Consider the following 24,008-nt stretch of genomic DNA (forward strand, 5'->3'; position numbering starts at 1 on the left):
ATCATTCAGGTCCTCTTTTATTTACATATAATGCTTTGTGGCAGAAATTCAATTTGCTTTATAAATGTTTTATTACTCATAACCCAGATGTTATGAAGTTGGGACAAGTATCTACAAAATTTGTAAAGTTTGTGGAAACAGTACTGAGGAGACACAAACAAGAAATCATTCTTATTTTAGTGTTTTCATGTATTCATGCTATTATTAGTGTTAGTACTATACTTTCTATCACTTAATTATTAATTCTGCAATATTTGCTATATTCTTTCCTAAGTAATTCTTATGATTTAGGCATTATAGATAGAGCCAGCCATGAATGAGACAGACCAGGGCCATCGCGGTATTTACCTTTTTAGAAGGGAGGAGAGAAAGACAGTAACAAGTGAAATGAACAAATGGACAAGAGAAACTCTGGTATTGATGAGTGCTAATGGGTTTACTGAAAGGATTTAGTTTGGAATGGGATTAAGCCAGTCCTCATGGTTCATTTTGCTGATCCTAAAAGACAATTGGACACTTACTGGTGAAGTGTTGCTCTTGGTACAAAAATGTCAGCTGTGTTGCTATAGAGAATCTTGAATAAGTTTCTTTATAATCAGAGAACTATGTAACAATAATAGTCTATTTTTGCAAAGTACTTTAGAGGGCTGAAAGTTCCTTAATGTGTGGGCACTAATAGAATGACTTGATTTTGTTTTTATTAAAGGCGAAGGTGCTGAACTCAGTAGTGCTACCTCAATGGTACCTGTGAGCAGCCACTACTACCTCTGAGCACAACCCAATCAGTTAAGGAAGCCTGATCAGTAACATGGTCATTTCTCTATGTTCTTGCCAGAAAAATGTGCTCATTTTCCCCCCTTCATCTATTCCAGAGAAAGTTTTATTGTTCTTCTGACTGACTAATCATCTTTTTATCTTCAAATTGCAGGTACAGCAAGGTAGGTGTAATGTGTCAGATGCACTTTGGGACCCTGATGTCTGGTGGATGGGGTGCGGGGGTAGGGAGGATGATGTCCTGTGAACTTAAAAGGCAAATTCATTTCTATGCCTATGTAGTTCTGAGACTTCGGTTCTCTTCGAGTGACTATTATTGTGTGTGTCTTGTGTGGCCACTTTTCATAGTAATTGACTTAAGAGGGAATGAATTCATGGACTCAGTTGAAATTTGGCCTGTAAGAGGTGAGAGGTCAGCACACAACATTTTCTATCTATTGTATTGCTTCCTCCCATCCCTTGGACCATGAACAAAAGGAAACTCTTCTGAAAGGCATCTGTTAAAAAACACATCTGTAGTAGTATCAGTAATACCAGCCTGTATCTTGGAAAGAGGATGCTTTCTTCAATGCATCACGTGTTTACTTTCACTTTAGAGGAGAGTACAACCTCCTTACTTTTTGTTATTTTCCATCTTTCTGTCTCTTGCTTTTTTTTTAATGACATTTCATTTGAAGGTTATCAAATCACTGTGTGAATATTCAAATCCTTCTGAATTAAATGTAAATGTTTCAGGTTACCGATGTACTAAGTTCAAGTTACAAAGCAGAGTTGGATAGGCCGAACCATGTGAAATTGTTATTTTGTAGGTTAAAAACTGTTAAATGCTAGCAATGTAATAGCATTCAACATTAATCAGACAAGCTAAGGTAAGTTTTCAATTTTATTCAATTTTTACATAGACCAACACAGTTTTTATTGACCCAGTAAAGCAAAATAAATAGAAATCTCTGTAAGTTGTGTTTAAAATAAAAACGAATGGGCTTCTACCTCTGTTGCCATTTAGAAAGTAAGTGTAGTGTATAACTAGGGAAGCCCGAGGGTGAAATCCAGAGAATAGAGGATTAGTGGGTCATTTCACATATTAGGCTTTCCATTTCTGATTACCTCACTTTTGTTCAGCAGGAGCTAGCACTGTGATTTACAGACAATGAATGATCCATATATATCCACTTGGCTGATATGTAGGAGGTATTTTTGCTTATGCATTAACAACTTATCTGTGTTTTCTGCCTTAAGAAAATGCTACTGGAAGCTGAGTGTAATAGGGGTTGGGCAACTAAGGTAGAAGCAGTATAGTGGATTCAACCTCAAGTTTGCTTGGGTCATGTAACCAGAGTTACTGCTAAGTTGGGAACTGAATTTGATGCTGCTGTTTTGATAGTCTCCAAATGAAAACTACCTCTGAGCAGGAAACCCTGGCTAGTTTTTTCTTGTTTCCCTCAGGAAGGCCTTTGAACATAATAGGTGCTTAGTGCTCACTGAGTTGAACTAAGATTAGAGATAATTTGTAGCGCACACCAAAGACAAGGCAGCATTCAATAAAGGGACTGATTATCATGCAATATACTGAAGAGTAAAGTGAACATAGAAGAAAATTAGCATTGTCTGAAATGTAAAAATTGACTTCTCTAGCAAACTGGATAAGAGCTACTCAGTCTGAGTTTTATCGGGCTGTTGAATTCCGAAAGTGTATGTTTGCGTCGTAGGTCATCTGAACATTTCTGGAATAACTAATAACTAGGTTGAAGACTCACCCAAAGCGGAAAGCTGTGAGCAGAGTTGGTATATAGTTAGTTCTTAGTGTTGTCATAGTTCACCAAGAAAGCCCTTCTATGTTGGGTACAGTTCCTTTTTAGTTTTGCTTATTGTTGGCGTAACATATGTGAACTTGATCTTTCTTGGCAATTCTCTGCAGTTAAGTAGTCCTGGCTTTTGCTCATTCTCTCTTTTCTCGAACGTAATTTTAACTATGTACTGAAATTTACTAAAATGATATGTAAGCACTGCCTTTAATTAATTGTGCTTACAGCTAGCATCTGGAAAGTATAACAAAACATCTGCTTTGCATAGAGCCACCTAAGGATTATTAAAATCTGATATTTTAAGTCGTTTTATATTGTAAGTACCATGTGTTAGCCACACTCAAATACAAATGATTCGAAAAGAAATTAAGCAAAATGGCTGTAGTTCATTACTTTAAAAGAAACAATCAGGACATAAGATTACATTTTATCTTGTTTTTATTTCAATCAGAGGAATTTTTTCTTTTCTTGGTTTGTTTTGGATAGGGTGGGAAAGGTAGAAGAATTGGGCCAGGGGAACTGGGGAGTGTTAAATAAATGTGGATAATCTTCAGAGTAATTCCTATACATTTTTTTATAGGCACTGAATGAAGGAGCATTATCATCTAGTTGAAAACAATTTCTAACCCTTGAGTTACATTTGGGAATATTTGACCCCAGAGTTCCTTTAAGAGTGTACAATTATTAAATGTGTTGCATGACAGTATTTGTTTTACAATGTGCATTTCTGCCTTATACTAGCTTCTCATTCTTATTTGGCATATGCTTTTAAAAGTGCAGTTCCAGTAAATGTTAACATTATGTAATTTCTTAATTTTGTTTTGGGCTCATAGCTGTCCATGATGCAAAGAATGAATATTCTTGTTTCTCCTCCCAAGTTATACTATTGACTAGAAACCTTTATTTTACTAGATGTCATATGCACACACACACACACACACACATTTACCCTATATTTATTATGAAAAGCCGCAAAGAATTAAAATATTCCCTGCATCGTTTTTTAGAATCATGCAAAGTAAATAAAGTAGCAATGATATTCTATTAATAAAGGTATTTTGTTAATGAACAAACAGTAATCTAGGGTAATGATTTGACAATTGTTGTACAAAAAGGCCCACATGGATTTGTTGTGAATTTCAAGAAGTTAAAATAAAAGAACTGACTGAGGAGTTTACTTTGCACCATTAGTTTATTCTGTTTCATGGACATAGTCTAGTTTTCGATCCTGTTCATCTAATTTGCAAATATAGATTCCTCAGCAAAAACTCATTTGTCCTAAATAACTAAAGCAGACGGTGTGCAGATAATGGTCAAGGAGTATCGTCTTCCTATAGAAAGGAGGTTAATTTTTAGAGCATAGAAACTGTAAATGTGGCAAATAACAATCGCAATAATAATTTGAATAACGCTGATATTTATGTAGCTCCTCTAATGTGCCAGGCACTCTACTTGATTGGTGTTTCATGCCTCAATCTAAATCCAAGTACAAGCACTATCCCCACTTTATAGGTGAGAAAAAAACAAGCATTAATGAGGTTAAGTGAGTTGCTTAAGGTCACAAAACTTGTATGCTGCAATGCATAAGCTGCTCCCGTATTGTAACAGACATGGCTGAGAGTTATTTTTCTGAACTTTAAAAAATTCATACCCTTCGGGGCGCCTGGGTGGCGCAGTCGGTTAGGCGTCCGACTTCAGCCAGGTCACGATCTCGCGGTCCGTGGGTTCGTGCCCCGCGTCGGGCTCTGGGCTGATGGCTCAGAGCCTGGAGCCTGTTTCCGATTCTGTGTCTCCCTCTCTCTCTGCCCCTCCCCCGTTCATGCTCTGTCTCTCTCTGTCCCAAAAATAAATAAACGTTGAAAAAAAAATTAAAAAAAAAATTCATACCCTTTCAAATAGCAGGCAAAATTCCCATAAGTTAGAAATATCAGCATGTAACTGAGTTTTACTTCTACTAAAAAGTTTAGTATATATAAGGCTTAGAGCAGAAACGAAAGCAAAATTTAAAAAATGTGTAAAAACAACCCATATGACCTAGGACATTGGATGTACCTATCCTCTGGTCATTTGCAAAGTGGCTTATTTAAAACATTTTTCCTAGCTTAAAAACTGTTTTGACATCAGCCAACTTAGTTCACAATGTCATGAGTCTTCTATAGAGATTTAAAATAAAAAAGAGAGCAGGCCTCACAGATGCAGATATGCCTTTGGATTCCATTCTCTTTAAAAGAGAAGAACCCAATGTGATATCTATATTTTGGCATTTTTGTTTTTGTCACATTTTGAGGAGAAAAAAAGCCATTCAGCTAAAGTTACATTCTAGTTTTTGAAGAGAAATGTTTCAATGAACTTCAGTCATCTTGTCCAGTTAAAGATGTAAGCTGATTTCTGATTCCCAGTGAATTCTTTTTCTGGCTTCTGTCTTCTTAGGAAGAAGGAGATGGTGACATTGGAAAAGAAAATGAGCTAGTCCGCAAGAATCCTGCCATCATGGGCTCGGTTGGTGTTAATGAGTATTTGGGCTCAGTGACATATAACAGGGACCTTGGGAAACTGGTTTATGCAAGATAGAAGCTTATGTTTCTCCCACCTAATAGTATGAAGGTAAGCAGTGTAGGCCTGGCATGGCTACTTAGCTACAGGACTGGACCCAGGCTCCTTCTATCTTAATGTGCTATCATCTATATCACAGGTGCTATTGTCTTCATCTTTATGGTCCAAGATGGTGCTCCAGCATATTTATATTCCAGGAAGCAAAATGGAGAAAGTGGGAGAAAGGTCATACCTCTCCCCTTTAAAGACATACGGTAGAAGTTACACACATCATTTTTGCTCTGAAGAGAAGAAATGGTTAAGAGATGGCTTTAAATGGTGACTCTTGCCTTCTTATCGCTAAATACAAATAGTGCATAAATGCTTGTAAATTTCAAATTACAAAATAAAGTGTTTTTCCCTTGAGTTTATCGCTTTGACTTCTTGTAATGGTGGGTGTCTCCAAAGAGAAAGTGTAAATGCTACTACAGTTCAGGACATGGTTGGTAATGGAACTTGTTAAATGAAATGGTACAACATTTATTGAGCCCCTATTATATTTCAGGCGTGTGCTAGGTGATTTTACATATGTTAGCTCATCAGTTCATTGATGTTACCACACAGAGTCTATGTTGATTACCTTTAAAAGATATAATAAAAAAATATACTTGATACCAAGACTACAATACACATGTTTTTATCTTTCTCCCCTCATACTTCATTTTGCCACCCATAACATTATGGACTTACTGTTTTATCAATTAACATAATTTTAAATGCTAGCATGTTGGACAGCCCATATTTTTTTTCTGGTTTTCATGTTTCTCTCAGCTTCCACTTCTCTTAGGTAGAGCTTCCTAAAATGCAAGTCTCCACTTGAAACTTTCTGATAGTTTTCCATTACCTAAAGGAGAAAACTATTAGTGTGACTTATAATTCCCTCTGCAATCTGGTTTCTACTTCCCTGTCTAACCTTATGTTTATCCCTGAGAGCTTCTTTTCGCCACACCTCACCATACACCTCAGCAAATCTCAGTTCTGTGCAGCGTTGAGAACAAGTCATGCTGTTTTATGCTTTTATTTTTTTGCTTACGCTGATTCTTCTGCCTGGTGGCCTCTCCTTACTGCAGAGACGTAATTGAAAACATACAATTTGGTAAGATAAAATTTGGCTCAAAATGCCTTTTTGGTGAAAATGACCATTTGCCACTAGTTTTTCAAGTATCAGAAGTACTAGTATCCTGCAAAGCAATTTTGCAATCTATTGTGTTTTTAAGAATTTTTGATTATTCTTTTAAAAAAATTTTTTTCAGTTTCTTTTTTTTCTGGGTAAAAAGTTTGAATTTATTTTTTTAAATGAAATATAAAGTACATCTTGGCTTTTAAAATACAAAGATTGGGGAGGGAGATGCTAAACCAAGAAATCTCTTTTTTTTAAATACCAGGACATTGGGACATGCTATTTATTCTGCTGAAATACTGCCCCGCCCTCTGCACCACTGTCTTTTCCCTATCTTCGCTTGTTCTTGAAGATGGCTTCAAAATCAATGCTATTGAGAAGATTCCCTGGAGAGCCTCAAGTTAGATTTGGCTTTGTGAATACATTTTTTTTTTTGTAGATGAAGTTCTTCTTTCTATCACTCATCACAATTTACAATGTTATATTTGAAAGTATTTGCAGTATATTAGTTAAGAATACAAGCTCTGGAGCCAGGCTGCATCAGTTCAGACCCCAGCTATGCCGCGAAGAGGCTGTAGGACCTTGGCCTGTTACATCACTTCTTGCTCCCTCAGTTTCTTTATGAGTAAAATGGTGCTAAAAATAGTAATGACCTCATGGGTATTATGAGGATTAAATGAGAGACTATATTTAAGAACATTGCATATTACCCTGGCATATCAATTTTTTTATCTATTTGGCATTTGTGTTTAATTATGGAATCTTTATCTTTCTCATTATACTGTAAGCTCTGTCAGTAGTGACCATGCCTGCTTGTGAACCAATGTACCCAGCAGATAATAAACATGCTGAACTCATTTGCTGAATGAATAAATGAATGAATGAGCTAATAGTGTGGTAATTTGAAAGAAGTTAATTAGAAGTTTAGGACCAGGTGTGCCTGGGTGGCTTGGTTGGTTAAACATCTGACTCTTGATCTCAGCTCAGGTCTTGATCTGAAGGTCCTGAGTTTAAGCCTTGTATTGGGCTCCACGTTTGGCATAGAGCCTACTTAAAAAAAAAAAAAGTTTAGGACCAAAAATATTTTACTCATTTAGTTGTCCCTTTATAATATGTACTTTAAAATCACCCTATAGAACATTTGGAATTTAGGTTTTTGATTTTGACAAAAGGCACTTTGACAAGAATCTTAATTCATTGAAATGGTGGCTATGACATGATTTGATGTTTAAAACTCCAAAATTGAATTTGTCAGAAAAAGGCATGTCTGTTTTAACAATGTGAAGTTAATTGAGCTTATTTGGACAGTCACTATTATGGTGGTCATATCAGGATGTTTTTCATTACCCAAAATGCAATGGACATTTTACACTTAAAAAGTAAGGGTGTCTATTCCTAAGGTGAACAAATTAAAAAAAAAAAAACTTCCACATAAAAAAAAAAACCCACGCACAAAGGCAGCGTTTTACTGGGCCTTCTCTCTTTTTCTGTTCAGTCCAAATGGAAACGATGAAGTCCTGGGTTATGATGCAAATTCATAAGCCAATTCTTAATAAATGCTCAACTTACATTCTCATTCTATTGTTCTTCTAAAAGTAGTTATTTTCACATTAAGTGAAGCTTTATTTTTTTGCATGATATATCTCTTTTAAAATAAACCACATGAAGTTCGAAGCAGTATCACTTTGACAATTTATATTACATCACAAACTGAATTTTATGCCAAATCTGATCTATACACGCTGCAACTATGTTCAGCCAGTATTTGGTCTAGCTTGAATTTAATACCCAACTGGCCTAAATCTGACAGACTTGATTTTATTAATACAAGAAAGTTTGCTCTGTTCTGCATATGTGCCAGAAATAATTGTGGTTCAATGAGAAGACTAAAGGGAAGGTTGCTGAATAAAGCTTTAAGGATTGAAATGAAGGGCCACAGTAACAGGAACTGATACATTAAATGTTACAGATTTTGTACTGATAAGAGCATCTAGTGAAAAAACATTTTTATGCTCTTTACAAGTTATTATTTAAACAGCAGGCCAAAACTATAAGAAAGTGTGCTGTGCTCATTTGTATTTAGCAGTGTAAAAAAAAATCCATGGATTGGTTTGAATTATCTGAATATCTTACATATGGCAATGCCTGAATTAATTACATAGGGGCTGAATTATCAGATTGGTTTTCATTTTATGGATGTTGCCATGCTTTGCCTTTAGATGAGTGTCATCTGAGTCAGCTTGGGCTGCCATAGACAGCCATAGACAACCATAGATTTTTGCCATAGCCAAAATACCATAGACTGGGTGGCTTAAAGAAGTGAAATTTATTTTCTCAGTCCTGGAGGCCAGAAGTTTAAGATCAAGGTGCTGGCAAGGCTGCCTCTTCTTGGCTTGCAGGTGCCCACCCTCTTGCTATGTCTTCACATGGTTGGCCCTCTGTGAATGCATGATGTCTTTGGGTGTCCAAATTTCCTCTTCTAATAAGGACACCAGTCAGGGCCCACCTTAATGACCTCATTTTAACCCAATCATCTTTGTAAATGCCTTATCTTCAGATACAGTCACATTCTGAAATACTGGAGGTGAAGGTTTCAAACTATGAATACTATGGGGACACAATTCAACATTTAATACCAGAGATGTTTGTTTCCAAATACCGACATTTTGAATCTCCAGCATGAAAGCTACAGTACAAAATAGCTTTTATAAATATGATCACCAGCACACTCCTAGAATCATGAGCTGTAAGAACACCTTTACCTTCCCATAGCTACTTTTTCTGCACTGTATGTTTGAGATTAGATTAAAGACGCTGTAAGCAGGTATACATTTTTTGCTAAAGTAATACATGGAACTAAAGTAAATAGGGACACGTATCTCCCGAAAATGTTTTGATGATTTTCTTTACTTTCACCCCAACTAGCTGATAAGGGCTCAAGGGGTGAAGTCCACATTTGTCTGCATCCCCAGTAACTAGCACAGTGCGAGACTCAGAGTAGGTCATTAACAAGTATTTATTTATTGGATGAATACATTAATGATTTTTCTAGTAATAGGCAATTATAAATAATAAAACAAAGAATCTTCAAAGTGGTTAATAAGCTATTACAAGTATGGTTTATTGGAGGAAGTTTTATTTTAAGCTTATTAATATATTCATGTTTAAATGATATCACCTGATATGAATCTACAGAAATTAAATTAAATTAAATCTACAGAAATTAAAAAGTGATTAATTTTGGATAGATTTATTTCAACATTTTAAATTATGCCTCGGGGCGCCTGGATGGCTCAGTTGGTTGAGCTTCCGACTTCGGCTCGGGTCATGATCTTATGGTCCGTGAGTTCGAGCCCCATGTTGGGCTCTGTGCCGACAGCTCAGAGCCTGGAGCCTGTTTTGGATTCTGTGTCTCCCTCTCTCTCTGACCCTCCCTCATTCATGTTCTGTCTCTCTCAGTCTCAACAAAATAAATAAACGTTAAAAAAATAATAAATTATGCCTCTAAAATTCTTTCTAGCAAATGACTTGAACAAGTAGATGCTTTTTTTTTTTGAATGGAAATTAGTGCTCCAGATCATTATAAGGATACGGATATAAACGTGGGTGGTAACGGAAGCAATTTTGTAGAATTCTGTGAAGATAAGTTTATCTTTCGACAAGGAAGATATGAAATAGCAATGGGATTACTCAGGTGTAGGAATAATACACGCTCGGGGAAAAACAAAAGTCTCAGGCAATTTTATGAGCACTTAAAAGTTCAGTAAAAGTATCCTGGGTACAGTCCTCAAGAAGAAATCTAGAATGCAAATGTGACTATGAAATCTCATTTTTAGTTAATGTTCTATATAGAGATTATAGGGTGGACAGAATGGAGCAAAGAAAAATGAAACCCAATGAGCAAGATGGTGACATGTGTTTTTAGAGGTTAGCTCTCCTGGCAAACATATCCATGTCATGGAGGTGGTGTATAAGGCTAGTGAAAGGTCTCCATTGGTTTGCCAGGGCTGCCATAACAAAATACTATGAACTCACTCGATTAAACAACATAAATTTATTTTTCGTAGTTCTGGATGCTGGAAGTTCAAGATCAAGGTGTTAGCAGGTTTGGTTTCTCCTGAAGCCTCTTTTCTTGGCTTGTGGATGGCTGTCTTCCTACTGTGTCCTCATAAAGTCTCTCCTCTGTGCATGTGCTTTTGCCAGTGTCTGTGTGTCCAAATTTCCTCTTCCTATAAAGACACAAATCAGCTTGGATTAGGCCCACCCTAATGGCTTCATTTTAACCTAAGCCCCTCATTAAAGTGTTTATCTCCAAATATAGTCGTACACTGAGGTACTAAAGGTTAGGGCTTCAGCATATAAATTTGGGTGTAGGGAGAACAAGTCAGCCCTCAACAACATAGAGACGTAAACAGACCTGTTTGATTTCATGCTTATAAACGACCTCCTCTTTATAGATTGACTTTCCACATACATTTTCTTATTGAGATTAACTGGACTGGTCAAATTTCCTCAAAGCCACTTTTCTGCATATCCATTTTCTCATTGACACTAGGATATACCACAGACACTTCTAACTCAACATGTCCTCACCTTGAGTCATTGATGACTCCTCATAACCTTTACCTCCTTTTGTGTTCTAGCTGTGTTATTGATGCCACCATTCACCTATTCAAACCAGCCTGAAGCTTAAGCTATTGAGTCTTTTTTCTTCATTACCTCCTTTCCTATCATAAGTTTGGTTGACTCAGGCTCTATAACCTTTTCCAAATCTGTCCTCTTGCCCATTATCATCTCATTGCTTTGGTTAGGGCTCTTATTTTATCTTGCCTTCATTGCTACAATAACCTCCTTATGATTTTCAATCTATTCAATTCATACTCTATATATGGCCATCAGAGAATTTCCCCTGAAATGTAAGCATGGCCATTTTGTTTTTTTTAACTTCAATGGCTCCAATTGCTAAAGTTTGGCTCTATTAAGAAGGCTCATTAGGGTGTCTGTGTATCCCTTCAAACCCCTCTCTAGTCTCACCCCAAATACCACATCTCCAGCCAGAACATGTTCCCTGAGTATGTCACTCATGTTTCCTTCCTTTTAGCTGTGGTCATGCTTTTATCTCTTCCCAGAGTAATCTGTTCTCCCCTGGTTCTTTCTCTCCAAATCATGCTGACTTAGCCAACTCCCATCCATCTGACTTTGTTCCACTCTTACCTTCCCAGGTACCAGAGACTCTTTCCTATCTCCCCTAGAGCATTTACCATCTCTATTCTACCATTTATAAGGCTGCTGCAATTATTTGCTTTTCTGCGTCTTTTTCACTCCCCTGAGAATCCCTCATGGAAGAAATAGTTTCTTGGCAATCTGTTAATTTTTATAGCTCTAGCTAATATAATGAGATTATGGATATTGTCCCTGGAGTCTGACTGACTGGGTTTCATTTCATCCTAACATTTCATCTTGAGATGTTAGTTTACCTCTTTAAACTTGCTACAAAGTAGACAAGAAGTACCGGTTATCTCATTATTTGGGTTATTTTTTTTTTATTGACTAAAAAGAGAATGAATACATTTTTTTTAGAGAAAGAAATGTATTCTATTTTTTTTTCTGAATGATGTATATGTCACCACCAAAAGGCAACAAAATAGAAAACTCTTAGTTGTCTTTCTTGCATCTTACAGAAAGCTGGGAAGGGTGTTTGAGGTTATGTGTCAGGATTATGGATGTTTCATACTTACCATTTTATCATCTTAATTTTACATTGACTTTTCCTCAGCCCTCTTTTTAAAGGAATCATATTAACATACTGTGTAGGGGGAATGAGCAAATTAAACTTCACTGCATTCTCAGGCATAGTTGTTGTGAGGATAAGAAAGCATATTCTTAGAGAAAAGCCTAATAACATTATCTACTACTGCAGCCTCTTACCTAGTAGTATTTTATTATTTACTCTTGGAATTATTCCCAGATGTCATTATACCAGCATCATTAACATATCAATTAAGCAGATATATAATCTTCACTCTCAGTTTTTTTGGCATCTGGCATGTCTATATTTATTTTAAAAAAAGTATTCAGTGTATTTCATCCATATTTTTTTTAAATGTATTTTTAAAGTCTTTGGATTTTCATTAATTTCTTTATGTTGGAAATACTACCTTTTGTTTCCATAAGCATGGCATGAAGCTAATAATTAAAACATGATGGAAATGGGACATAATAGGCATTTGATACATATTTGTCAGAAGATATCACATATAATTTACCTTTTAAATATTGATGTCATAATCTATAAATCACACATACATGAATAGTTTCAGATTGTTTTTGATGAGGAGGAATTTCAAATCACCAAAGGAAATCAACTGAATTCTCATATCGGTAGTTGAATTTAGATATCAGTATATTGTTCATTTCTGTTCTTTGGGTTCATGTTACAGATCATAAATCAGATTTTCTCTAATCCTTTAAGTGTCAAACAATTCTGTGAAAATAAACCAAATACTTCCCTCTTTTACATAATGGGATGTGACTTCAGATAAATGTTGAAAAAATAGATAGGAAAGAATGTTTCATTAAAAGGAATACAAAGGGGGTTGAACATGTAATATTTTTCATAAATTCACTCATGCTCAGAAAGCAGAACACAGCCAAACAGCAAGACATAAAACTCTTCATGAGTAATAACAAACACATTGAAAAAAACCCACAAGGCTTGTCCTTTTCCTACCATAATAAAAATGCAGCATTAAAAATAGTACAACAAAAACAATTCACTCATCAACGAGTGTGATTTTTTAAAATTAAAAATCAACAATGGAATTTCTGTTTATGTGTGTGTTTTTAGGCAATCTTATATGAAAAAAATTGATATGTTGGTAATAAAATAACCTCATATCTGCATTAATTTTATTTAAAAAATTTTTTTAATGTTTATTTATTTTTGAAGGAGAGAGAGACAGAGTGTGATTGGGGGAGGGGCAGAGAGAGACACACACACAGAATCTGAAGCAGGCTTCAGGCTCTGAGCTGTCAGCACAGAGCCTGATGCAGGGCTCGAACTCACAAACCAAGAGATCATGACCTGAGCCGAAGTCAGATGCTCTACCGACTGAGCCACCCAGGCGCCCTGCATTAATTTTAAAATGTAAATTTATATATCTTTTTTCTTTTTTAGAAAAAGTTTATTTATTTATTTTAAGAGAGAGAGAGAGGAGAGAGGGTGTGCATGCCCACAGTGGGGGGATGCAGAGGGATGGAAAGAGAGAATCCCAAGCAGGCTGCACACAGTCACTATCTGACAGCTGTGAGATCATGACCTGAGCCGGAAATCAAGAGTCAGACACTTAACAGACTGAGCCAGCCAGGTGACCCTAAAATTATATGTCTTAAATGATGTATTCATACTCATGACTTTGGATTAAAATCTAGGGCTTAACCTTATATTAAATTAAACCATGCCTTCAGATATTCTATATGTTGATTTGCAAATGCAAAAGCCTACACACAACTGTGCTCTCAGATTTGGCAATTATGTATAGTTGGATTAAAATATTTTGGAAGGAAGATACTAAATTCAGGCCATTATCAAAATTCTATTACATGTTTCACTGTAAGAAATTGAGATGTTAAAAATACTTATGCTTTTGATTTTATCTCATTAAAATAATGCACCATTAAGAAAGATGCACATGGACCAAGAAAAGCTTTGGGGATTTTTTTTCCTCCAATCTAAGAATAGAAAGGAGACAGGCCAGTGACAGACTATAATATGCAGTGAAACATAACTCTTGGCAATATTTCCCAACCAAAGTTCTCTGAGGGGGTAAATACGCATTTGGACTACAGAAATCAGTGTACCTAATTTACTTAGAGTCTTACAAGGCATTTGACAAGGTTCCACACCAAAGACTGATAAAAACAAACAAAATCAGGTTGCCATTGGATTTAAAGAAATATTTGCTTTAAATGTAGAACTGGCTAAAAGACACGAATAAAAGTTAAAGATAATGGGGAATGCTTGTACGTAAATGTGTGCCTCAAATGTCTTTTATGGGGAATAGTAACTGATATGTATATTTGAAAAATAACTTAGTAAGAGCAGAAACTGGAATTCAAGGCAAATAGAGGTAAATTGAAGGGAATTTTCTAAAAGAACAAAACAAAGAAATAAAACCACCCAAAAATACATGTGAAAGGGAGCATAAGAAAAATAATTTTGACCCATATTCTAAATATTAATAGCTTAAAATTGGCATAATGAAATCCCTCCTCACCAATCTCTCATGCTGTCACCAGCTACAGAGTTATTTTCTTCCTTCTTTGTCCCCATCAGAAGTGAGAAACATTTGGGATACTTTACTTAATTCTCCATTTGCCTTTCTGTTTCTCACTTGAAGGTGAGCTCTTGGAGGAAAGGGATAGCGTATGATTCACCTTATGTTTCCAGCACCTTGAAAGGTACACACAACATAGTAACAGCACCCATATACAATAAAAGTTCATTAAATGGATTCAAAGAGAACTAGAACTCCATTCTACAGCTTGCTTCACATTGCACAATATTGCATGCAATACCTCTTTATGATGGAAAGTGCTTTTCCTAACAGCTGAATTTGTAAAATAAACGGTTCTTCTCTCTCTCTCTCTCTCTCTCTCTCTCTCTCTCTGTGTGTGTGTGTGTGTGTGTGTGTGTTTTAAGTTGTATTTCAGGAATAGCATTGCCTGTTGATTTCAAAGGTTTTGGACATCTAGTCTTTGACACAAAGCTCTAAATAGTGAGTTTTGAAAGGGACAGATGAGAAAGAGCCCTCTTCTGCTTATTATTCAGCTGGCCAGAAGTAGGAGGGAAAGGCAAATCTGTAGGCAGAAGAGAGGATCCCAGTGGCCCTACCTTCTCCTCTCCAGGGTCCACTGCAAAAGGGAAGAGGAAAGAAGGAAACTGGAAAGGCACCATGAAATCTAGGAGCACTCAACTTGATTATTTTTCACCCAGTCACAAACTTAATGTGAATATAATGACCTAAAAGTAAACTTGAAACTAAGCAGGCAATGATCACTTAAGAAACATAATATCAAATGATTAACTTTGTTTTATTTCACTTTATTATATTTTATTTTGTTTTAAGTTTTTATTTTAATTCCAGTTAGTTAACACATAGTGTTATATTAGTTACAGGTGTACCTTTGTTTATTTTAAAACTCTTCCTGACTGTAAACTCTTTGTGGACAAAAATTTTGTTTGCCTTACTTGACTTTTTATTCCCAGGTCCTAGCATTGCACTTAGCACATTAGCATGTACTCACTATGTACTCACTGAATGATTGAATAAACAAAGAAATAAAACTCCTAGGAACTGAGCAAAGCAAAAAGCAAACAATAAAAAAACCCCAAACAAACAAATAAACAAACACCTTATTACACAGGCAGTTACTAAAATGTGAACAAATTGAACTGTCTGAAATTCTTTGAAGAATGATTAGGGAATAGGAACACATACAAAAAAAAGTAGGTAAAGTTAAAGTTGGGTTTTTTTTTTCCAATATTCATTTACAAGATGGTTGTTTGGAAATCAGGATTTCCCACAGACTCATGTTTTACATAGTGATTGGCAAGTACCCCAAATACTATTTTACCAATAATGTAACAGGAAAAATTAATTAGTCATGTTTTTAAGATAATGAAAGTTAAGTTTCAACTTGAAAGGCCCTGGCTGGAATTTAAATTCCTCTTAAAAGTGTCTTTCAAAAAGTTTTTCCATATAGACAGAATAATGTGTGAAAAGATATTCAGCATTATTAGCCATTAGGGAAGTGCTAATTGAAACTACAATATGATACCAAAACACACCTGTAAGAATGGCTAAAATTCTTAAAAAGTGCTAACATAAAATGCTGGTGAGGATGTGGAGAAACTTATGTAGGTACAATCAGTTTCTATTAGCCACTGATTATGAGATGAAAGGAAAAAAAACTTAGTTGAATCATATAAAACTGTCAAAAAACACCACACAAGATACTAAAAAGTTACTTACTACATTACAATAGCACAAAATTTGTACTGCCAATTTGTATTCTAATTCAAAATATTTTCAACAATTTATCCCCCAAATCAATCTCTTACAAAGAATAAACAATAGAAACTCTTAATAATGAAGAGACACAAGCCAGCTAAGTAGACGGTGATTGTATAATACTATTCATTTACCTGATAGAATTGAGTATGTGAAACTTTTATCTGGAGCTTTGTCCATAAAGCATTTGTGGCCTCTACAGACAGGCAGTTTCAATAATAAAGGAGAAATTCATTTAATACAGTTATGTCCTAACTTGCTGGAGCTGCTACCTCATGTAGCTTATAATACAGAAGGAACATTTCAAGAGTATTTTATGTTCCTTTGTTCACTGTAACATCGTAAAGTGCTGACAAGATAAAAATAATCTGGACTCAGGCTAACTGTTGAAAGCAAATCATTGTGTATTCATTTTATGGTGAGAGATAGTGTTCCGGTTGAAAAAGAAAGCGTAATACTTAGGTATTGCAGAGTAGAATATTAAGAAAGTAAGCTTGTTATTTTACCTTTTGGATTTTCCTGTGTATTACTGAGCTTGAAACACTTAAATAGTGTGATTCTGAGAATTCTTAAGTACAGTTACTAAGCTGATTCCATCTAGAAAAGTTTTGATGCTACGTGGCCAGACAAAACTCCTAAGTAGTGGTCCATATCCAGATACTGAACAGGTCCTTGGAGTTCAGAAAAAACAGCAGAGGCTGCTCCAGTCATTTGCTCAGAGTAGCAAGAAATATCCATATGGAATTTGCATAAAAATCTCAAACCTTGGACAAGTAACCTAAAATTTCTACGTCCCAGTTTCCTCATTGATAAAGTGGGGATCAGTATATCCACTTCTACAATTGTTATACAGTTTAAATGAAGTGAAACTGTAATACACTTCAATTAGTGCCTTCTGCATGTTTATTGTTCTATAAGAGTTTTTAGTATTAAGACACAAACTTGTAGCACATAGTAGTGTAGTGCCTTGCTACTTATAAATGTATGGTCTGTGGGTCAGCAGCATTTACATCACCTGGAAGTTTGTTAGATGCAAAATTTCTGGTCCCACTCCAGACCTACTGTCTGCATTTTAACAAGATCCCTGGGTGTCTGTCTACACAGTAAAGATGAAAAAGGCTGGCTGGAGCAGTAGATTCATACTGAGGTATTTCTCTGGCTTCTATAAAGTGCTACCTGCCTTAATCTTTGCAGACTTCTGGAAGCTGGCCTCACTTCCTGGTCATATCTGAGTGGCCTAAATGTGGACACCTGCCCTGGCTGTACTAAAAATGTTCTCTTTCAAGGATTCCAAATGAGTGACACACAAAGACTGGAAAAGTGGATACTGAATCACATTCCCTAGGAGGGAAAATCTACAAACTCCAGCAGTTGGAATAGCAAGGGTTTTCTCAATTCCTGCTCTCATTTTCTGTTGTCCTGCAATGCCTGCTGGCTTGTATGTCTGCATAGGCTGCAGAAGATATGCCCTCATACACTCGGTTCTTGTTCCCAAACCACCCTAGTGCTCCTGGTCCTTAGAAAAATTTTCCCGCCTGTCCCCAGGGTTTTAGGGAAATAACCCAAAAGGGCCCTGAGAAAGCAAAGTAGAACTATTCTCCTTACAGATGCACCACCAAGGTTTCAGAAGAGTCAGTTTCAAAATCTACTAGGCACAGAAAGAGCTAGCAGCCTCTGTCCTCCCTCACCAGGAAATCCTAACTTGATAAAAATAAGTTACTCAGGTTTATGAGAATTCCAACTTACAGGTATCTTGTCTTCATTGGAAAAAAGGTAAAGAAGGACAATGAATGAACCAAATACCAGAAACAGAGCAAAGAAACAATTGGTGCCAATTACCTGTTCTGGATCCTCAGGCATACATGTTGAAAAATCTATTATTTTGTAACATATGGGGTGTAATAGTTTTGCTCAGGCTCTTGTTTTGCTCTAGCTAAAACTGTGTAGCCTATCAGATTGAATAAAAAATAGAACCATTTTCAAGTCAATATAGCTAACTAAATGAAGTATCTTTCAGGTGCAGAAACCTCCTAGTGATAGCATCACTTGCATTTTAAAGTGGCTCTTTTAGAGACTCGGTGTGCTTAAGCCATTCAATGGCTGCTGGGCTTGGGGGATCTGAGCTAGGAAACGCCTAGTGCAAACAAGACTTTCATTAGGCTAAGTTCTGCTTTTTACCTTCAGAGGGGAATGTGTTAATCTTGCTCCTTACTGAGTGGAATATTTAATCAGCATTTTTATAAGGAGTGGAATTTCCATAAGTTAGAAACATGGTCTCCAGTAAGTACATGGTCTAAATCCCCATCTCTATTCTTACACATGCTCTTGACCATAATGTTTCACTTTCAAGTATTTCAGCACCATAAATGGTTTGCATAGCCCTGTGGGTCATCAGATCTCTTAATTTACTGAAAGCCTGAGTGCATTTAATAATTGCTGGGCACTCAAAGCCAAAGCTAGTCATCATTGGTTATTTACTTCTCTTTTCCTCTACAAAAAGGGAGAGAGCCAAATTCCCATAGCTGTCCCAATCTTCTCCCTCCCAAATGGAGAGAGAGAAAATTTCTGCCAAAGCAGATTGTGTGCAGCTCTCCCTGCTTTGAAGCTGCCAGTTTTCCTAAGTACAGAATCAGGACTAATACATCATCCTTGAACTTTAAATTTCTAATGTGCCCTGACATTTGGAATAGCTTAGGATCCAAAGGGATAAGAAAGCGGTAGATTCTCCTTGTTTAATGATTTATCCTTTGTTTTCAATCTCTTTTTGCAGCTCAGGGCAGCTTACTGGTATCAGTCTACCTGAGGGACCAAAGGGAGAAGCCTAGGGTGGTCTTCCAGTGATTTGGAGGAAGGGCAGGTATATATGTGTTGAGACCATCATACAATTAAGGAATTTCTTCAACTATCAGGAAGAAGGGAATAGTGATTAATTTAATTTTTTTCAAGTGGAAATACAGGGAAATACAGGGAATACAGGGAAATACAGGGTGAAATTTTGACAGATCAAAAGGAATGAAATGCCTAAGGTATGAGAACATAGGTAATAGCACCTCTATTTTCTAGTTTTCATTTCTCACAAGCTATTTTCCTCCCATTCAGCTTCTGCTTAATTCTTGAATTGAACACTAGCATTTTTAGCATTTTGTGTAACAAGGACCACAGGTTCTAACCACAGCACTAAAAATCACTAAGAATTAATAGAATTGCAGCTGTGTCTACACATTGTCAAATATCAGTACCGATCTTAGGGAGAAAGGAGAAAAAACATGCAAAAAGCAATAGAAACTTTGCTTTGAAAAGTCTCAAGTAGCTTTTTCAGCTGGAAGGATATCTGAGATGCAAATGCCTTAGTAAAACTAATCAGTCACCTAGATACTAAGGATGAGCTTCAAGATACTCCCACTGTGTGTTAAAAATACAGCTAATGATCCAGGAACAACAATTATCTTTTTGTGCTATTAAAAAAAAGCTGCTATCATTTTGTTAACACCACTATGAATTGCTTAGGCCACCCAGAAGTAAGACCTTCCAATCACTCCAGTCTGTGAACTCCCCTAAGATAAGGACAGATTTGTTTTATCAGTCAGTTAACTTTCTGAGCACTGACAACAACAACAAAAAATGTAACTCACCACATTAAGATGCCATTACAGTAGTTGTTTTGCAAAAGTAAATACATATTAAAACCTAAATGATTAAGACATTTCAATGGAAAGTAATTATGTCTCATATATTTCTTTTCCTATGTTAGGAAATATTTTTGACATAAATATAGCTTGGAGTTAGTCTATGAATTCTATTCCTACAGGTAATATGGAAGAGAAGGTGCTCAAAGTTGTGCCCATATTCCTTGACTTTTCTCTCTACCCCTCTGACTCATCTCAACCAAAGAAAATCCAAGTTTTGCATGTGTGTATGACTAATCATAATGCTGATCTTATGATTTTATAGCCAGAGAGATCTTTAGTGTGAGCTTTGGAGCCAGGCTACTTGATTTGAATCCTGCTTCAGGCACTTAGAATAGATCTATAACCTTGGGCCAGGCAACCTCTGTTGCCTCCATTTACTCCTCTGTAAGAGGGGGATCATAATAGTACCTACCTCACAAGATGGGTTTCAAGAAGTAGATGAATTAATCCATAACTGCACTCAGAACACATTGAAACTGGCCCAGAGAGAGCACTAGACCAATAGTTCTTGGTTTTAGCTAAATGTGTTATTTCATAGTGGAGAAAACCAAAAACTGAAGTTAATTCTACTGAAGCTCATCTTGGAATTTGTTTTGTTTTGCCCCTTTATCTTGTCAATGATTTGTGGTCTGTTAAGTTTTCCCCTAGCTATCCTAATGTCAATCCTTGTCAATGTGCCCTTGAAAGATGCATATACCCAGAGCCCTGAAAATAGCATATTTCCATACAGCTTTTTCTCTAAAGTGTGACAGTTTCCACCTTAGCTATTACATGTGGTCAAAACACATCTTGTAAATTCATCACTTGGGGGTGACTAATTCCATATTTGCATCCATTTCATAATCATACACAGGATCACTGCTTACAATAGAGTCTAATTTGTTTTTTAATTTGTAATACATTTATCACCCTGCTCTACCAATCTCATTATCCTTTTTAAAAAAGTCTAATCCTGTTAAAATTGTTTGGAAAGATTCTATATTACTTTGCAAATCTTTAGGTTAATAAAGTATAACTCATGATGTCAGTAATGTTATCATTAAAATGTAGTGTTGATTTTGATTCTTATTTTGTTATTTTTCTCTGTATTGTTATAAATTTCCCCTCCTGTTATATAGGTAAAAAACTTGGAAATCTGGTGTTTTTTTCTCCTGCTTCTCTATCCTACATCTCTACAAAGAGTTGAGTAAACTTTGCAAGTGCTGGTTACTTATGGAAACAAAAGTGCTTGTTACAATTCAGTAACTGGGGTGGAGCAGGCACTTTTAATCTGAGCACAACAATTTACAAGACAGAGTGCAGTTCCAAGAAACTTACATAAGCTCCCAAGAACCCAGGCTACACTGTCAGACACCTATCATTAAACTGCCTCCTGCCAAAGGATGGCTGTGGCCCTGTCACCCTGGTCAGCCCCGCAAGTCTCATTCACACCCCTTTTAATTGGCAGGCTCCCACTCTGGACACCTCCATGGCCCTTGAAGCCCTTTTTTTTTTTTTTTTCAGACAGATAACTTGACACTGCAAATTTGGCTGAGAGCCTGCTGGTGTGGGATGTCTTTACATCCACCCTCAGTGGTCACCTCAGTTTATATCCTTGAAATTCCAGCCTAAACATTTTGCAAATTACATTCCAGGGTAGAAAGATGTGGTCGCCTCAGAGGGGTGGCTGGCCCCTTCACCTGTTCAAAGTAGGAAGATTTGATAGCTGGGAAAAGAAGGGGTGAAAAGGTGTTTTCTCCATGGACAGGAAGAAGGGACGAGAAGACTATCATCATCGTATCAGCTTTTCAGGACGGGAGGAAGCCTAGAGTGTGTGGCGTTTTGTTTCCGACACGAATGAGGCAGCGGGCTCGGGAAACCTGATAACAGCTGTTGTGACCTTGGGGTCTGGAAATGGTTTCACTGATTGAAGTCATATAAGTTCAGCTAAATTTGAATGTGCTGTAAATATTTATCTGGCAGCATGACATACAGTTGTTCCTGAAATTATGGGGCAGAGTCTTATCTTTCCTAGCATATAATTTTTGAAATGCTCTTCTGGATGGTGTTTAAGATTATAAATATAACTGAGTTATTGTTTTGTGCTCGGCTTTTCTCAGGCTTTGAGCCTGGTTAAAAGAAAAGAGGGTGTTTTCTGGCAACTCTGTTTTCCTAAATATATTGGAGACTGCAAGGAAAATCTGCTTAGAGACTAAGCCTTGGTGAAACATAAACAGTCTGCTTCAGCTGCAGCAATATATTTTCCCTCTCACATTTCCAGAGATGCTGGTATACAAGACCTCAGATCCAATAAGTATTTTATGTGAGAAATTGTTAATACGCAACATTCTTTTCCAGTGAGTTATTGAGTTGTAGTCTGCAAATGAGGCAGGCGACAAGCTAGTCTTGAATGAACTCATCCTTCTTTGCTTTAAAAGCTACTCTGAGCCAGCCCCACTGGGACACTGGGCATAAGAAACAGCAGGAACACAAACAGACCAGAGCCAGTCCCTTGATGGGTCCTCCGTCACATGGACCCGTCATCTCCCATTGACTTATATAGCACTTCACCCAGGAGGGTGTTGCCCTTTGAAGAGAACATGTGAGTAGTCAGAAGCAGGCCAGGATGAAAGGAGGGATAAGAATGAAACTGTCCAGGATTTAATCTGAGACCAAAACTGATGTGCAACCACTGTTGATGGTGTTCCATTGATTATAAGAGCCCATTTAATAATCTAATTTTTCTAACATCTCCAGACATTTTTACCAGCTGAGACAACTTCTAGGTTTATTAGAAATTCCCAGTTTGATTTAGATTTACCATTGAAGAACTTGACCATGTACTCCAAGAAGATAGTCAACCCTGTGGCCAGCTAATACATATGCAAAATTGCAGCATTGAGAGAGATCCTATAGCTCTGCTACATAATTAACAAAATCTTTTTCATGCAGTTGATTCCTTTTGCAGTGCTTATACTCAACAATCATTTATTATAGATGTATGAGACATCAAGGTCTAAACTACTTCTGGTGATATAAAGGTGAACCAGCCATAGACCTTACTTCCAGATACTTCACAATCATGTAGAGGAAGGAAGGTGAGAAGAGTTTCCAATCTAAGTATGATATAATTTCATAAGTAGTATGTTAGCGAAATGTATTTGAGACAGGACCCAGTAGTAATCTCATCAAATGTCTTGGTGGAAGTAGGAGTAGCCAGAAATTTTAATCTTATTATGGAGTTATTTTTGGCAAGATGGGGGTGTTGTGCAATAGACTGTCTAAAATAACACATTTCCATTTAGGGTCTTTTATTCTGTTTGCTTTAAGATTGAATGAAAGTGTTTAGTATTTCAAACCCAAGCCAAATTTACATCACACATATAAGCAGACATTATAGCATAAGGTGGAGAGGGCTGATATATGACATGTATTTTTACAGTCCCGTCCATGCCCACTGCAGATATTCAATTCAACCATGGCTCTCTTTCTGAAAAATTTAGCTTCAGACTTCTTACTCTACATAGCCTTCAAACAGTTACTAATAATCAATCCTAGTGGGCATACTTAATGAAACTTATTTTATCATCTCAGGTATATATATTCTCAGATTCTATGGTGGAGACATTATTTACTAACTAGTAATTTTTGATAGTAGACTTATGTTTTCTGCCTTTTGCCAACTTTATTTTTCAAGGATTTCAATTTTATCATTAGAAAATATCCCAAATAACTAAAAAAATAGGTAAGAAATGTATAGATTATCAATGAAACAGTTCTATATTTCTACAAAACCTACTTGGGGTTAATTCTATCTCTTTGAGGTTAGATTACACCATTGAGGAGCTCAAAAAAGTCCATAATGACCCAAAACCATAGTGTTTGTAAGTGTAAATTTAAAATATAATAATAATAGGGGCGCCTGGGTGGCTCAGTCGGTTAGGCGTCCAACTTTGGCTCAGGTCATGATCTCGCA

At 36.4% G+C, this 24,008-nt stretch overlaps 1 long non-coding RNA gene across 1 annotated transcript in view; it reads right to left on the minus strand.

Moving 5' to 3' along the window:
- Nucleotides 1–10,330: 10,330 nt before the first annotated feature.
- LOC128312901 (uncharacterized) overlaps nt 10,331–24,008 on the minus strand; it is a 78,878-nt gene continuing 65,200 nt past the window's right edge. The window contains exon 2 of the long non-coding RNA XR_008292827.1: nt 10,331–10,520. This is a non-coding gene — a long non-coding RNA (uncharacterized LOC128312901). The remainder of the gene's footprint in view (nt 10,521–24,008) is intronic.

The sequence above is a fragment of the Acinonyx jubatus genome, chromosome F2 (genome assembly GCF_027475565.1).
Source record: "Acinonyx jubatus isolate Ajub_Pintada_27869175 chromosome F2, VMU_Ajub_asm_v1.0, whole genome shotgun sequence".
NCBI classification, from domain to species: domain Eukaryota; kingdom Metazoa; phylum Chordata; class Mammalia; order Carnivora; family Felidae; genus Acinonyx; species Acinonyx jubatus.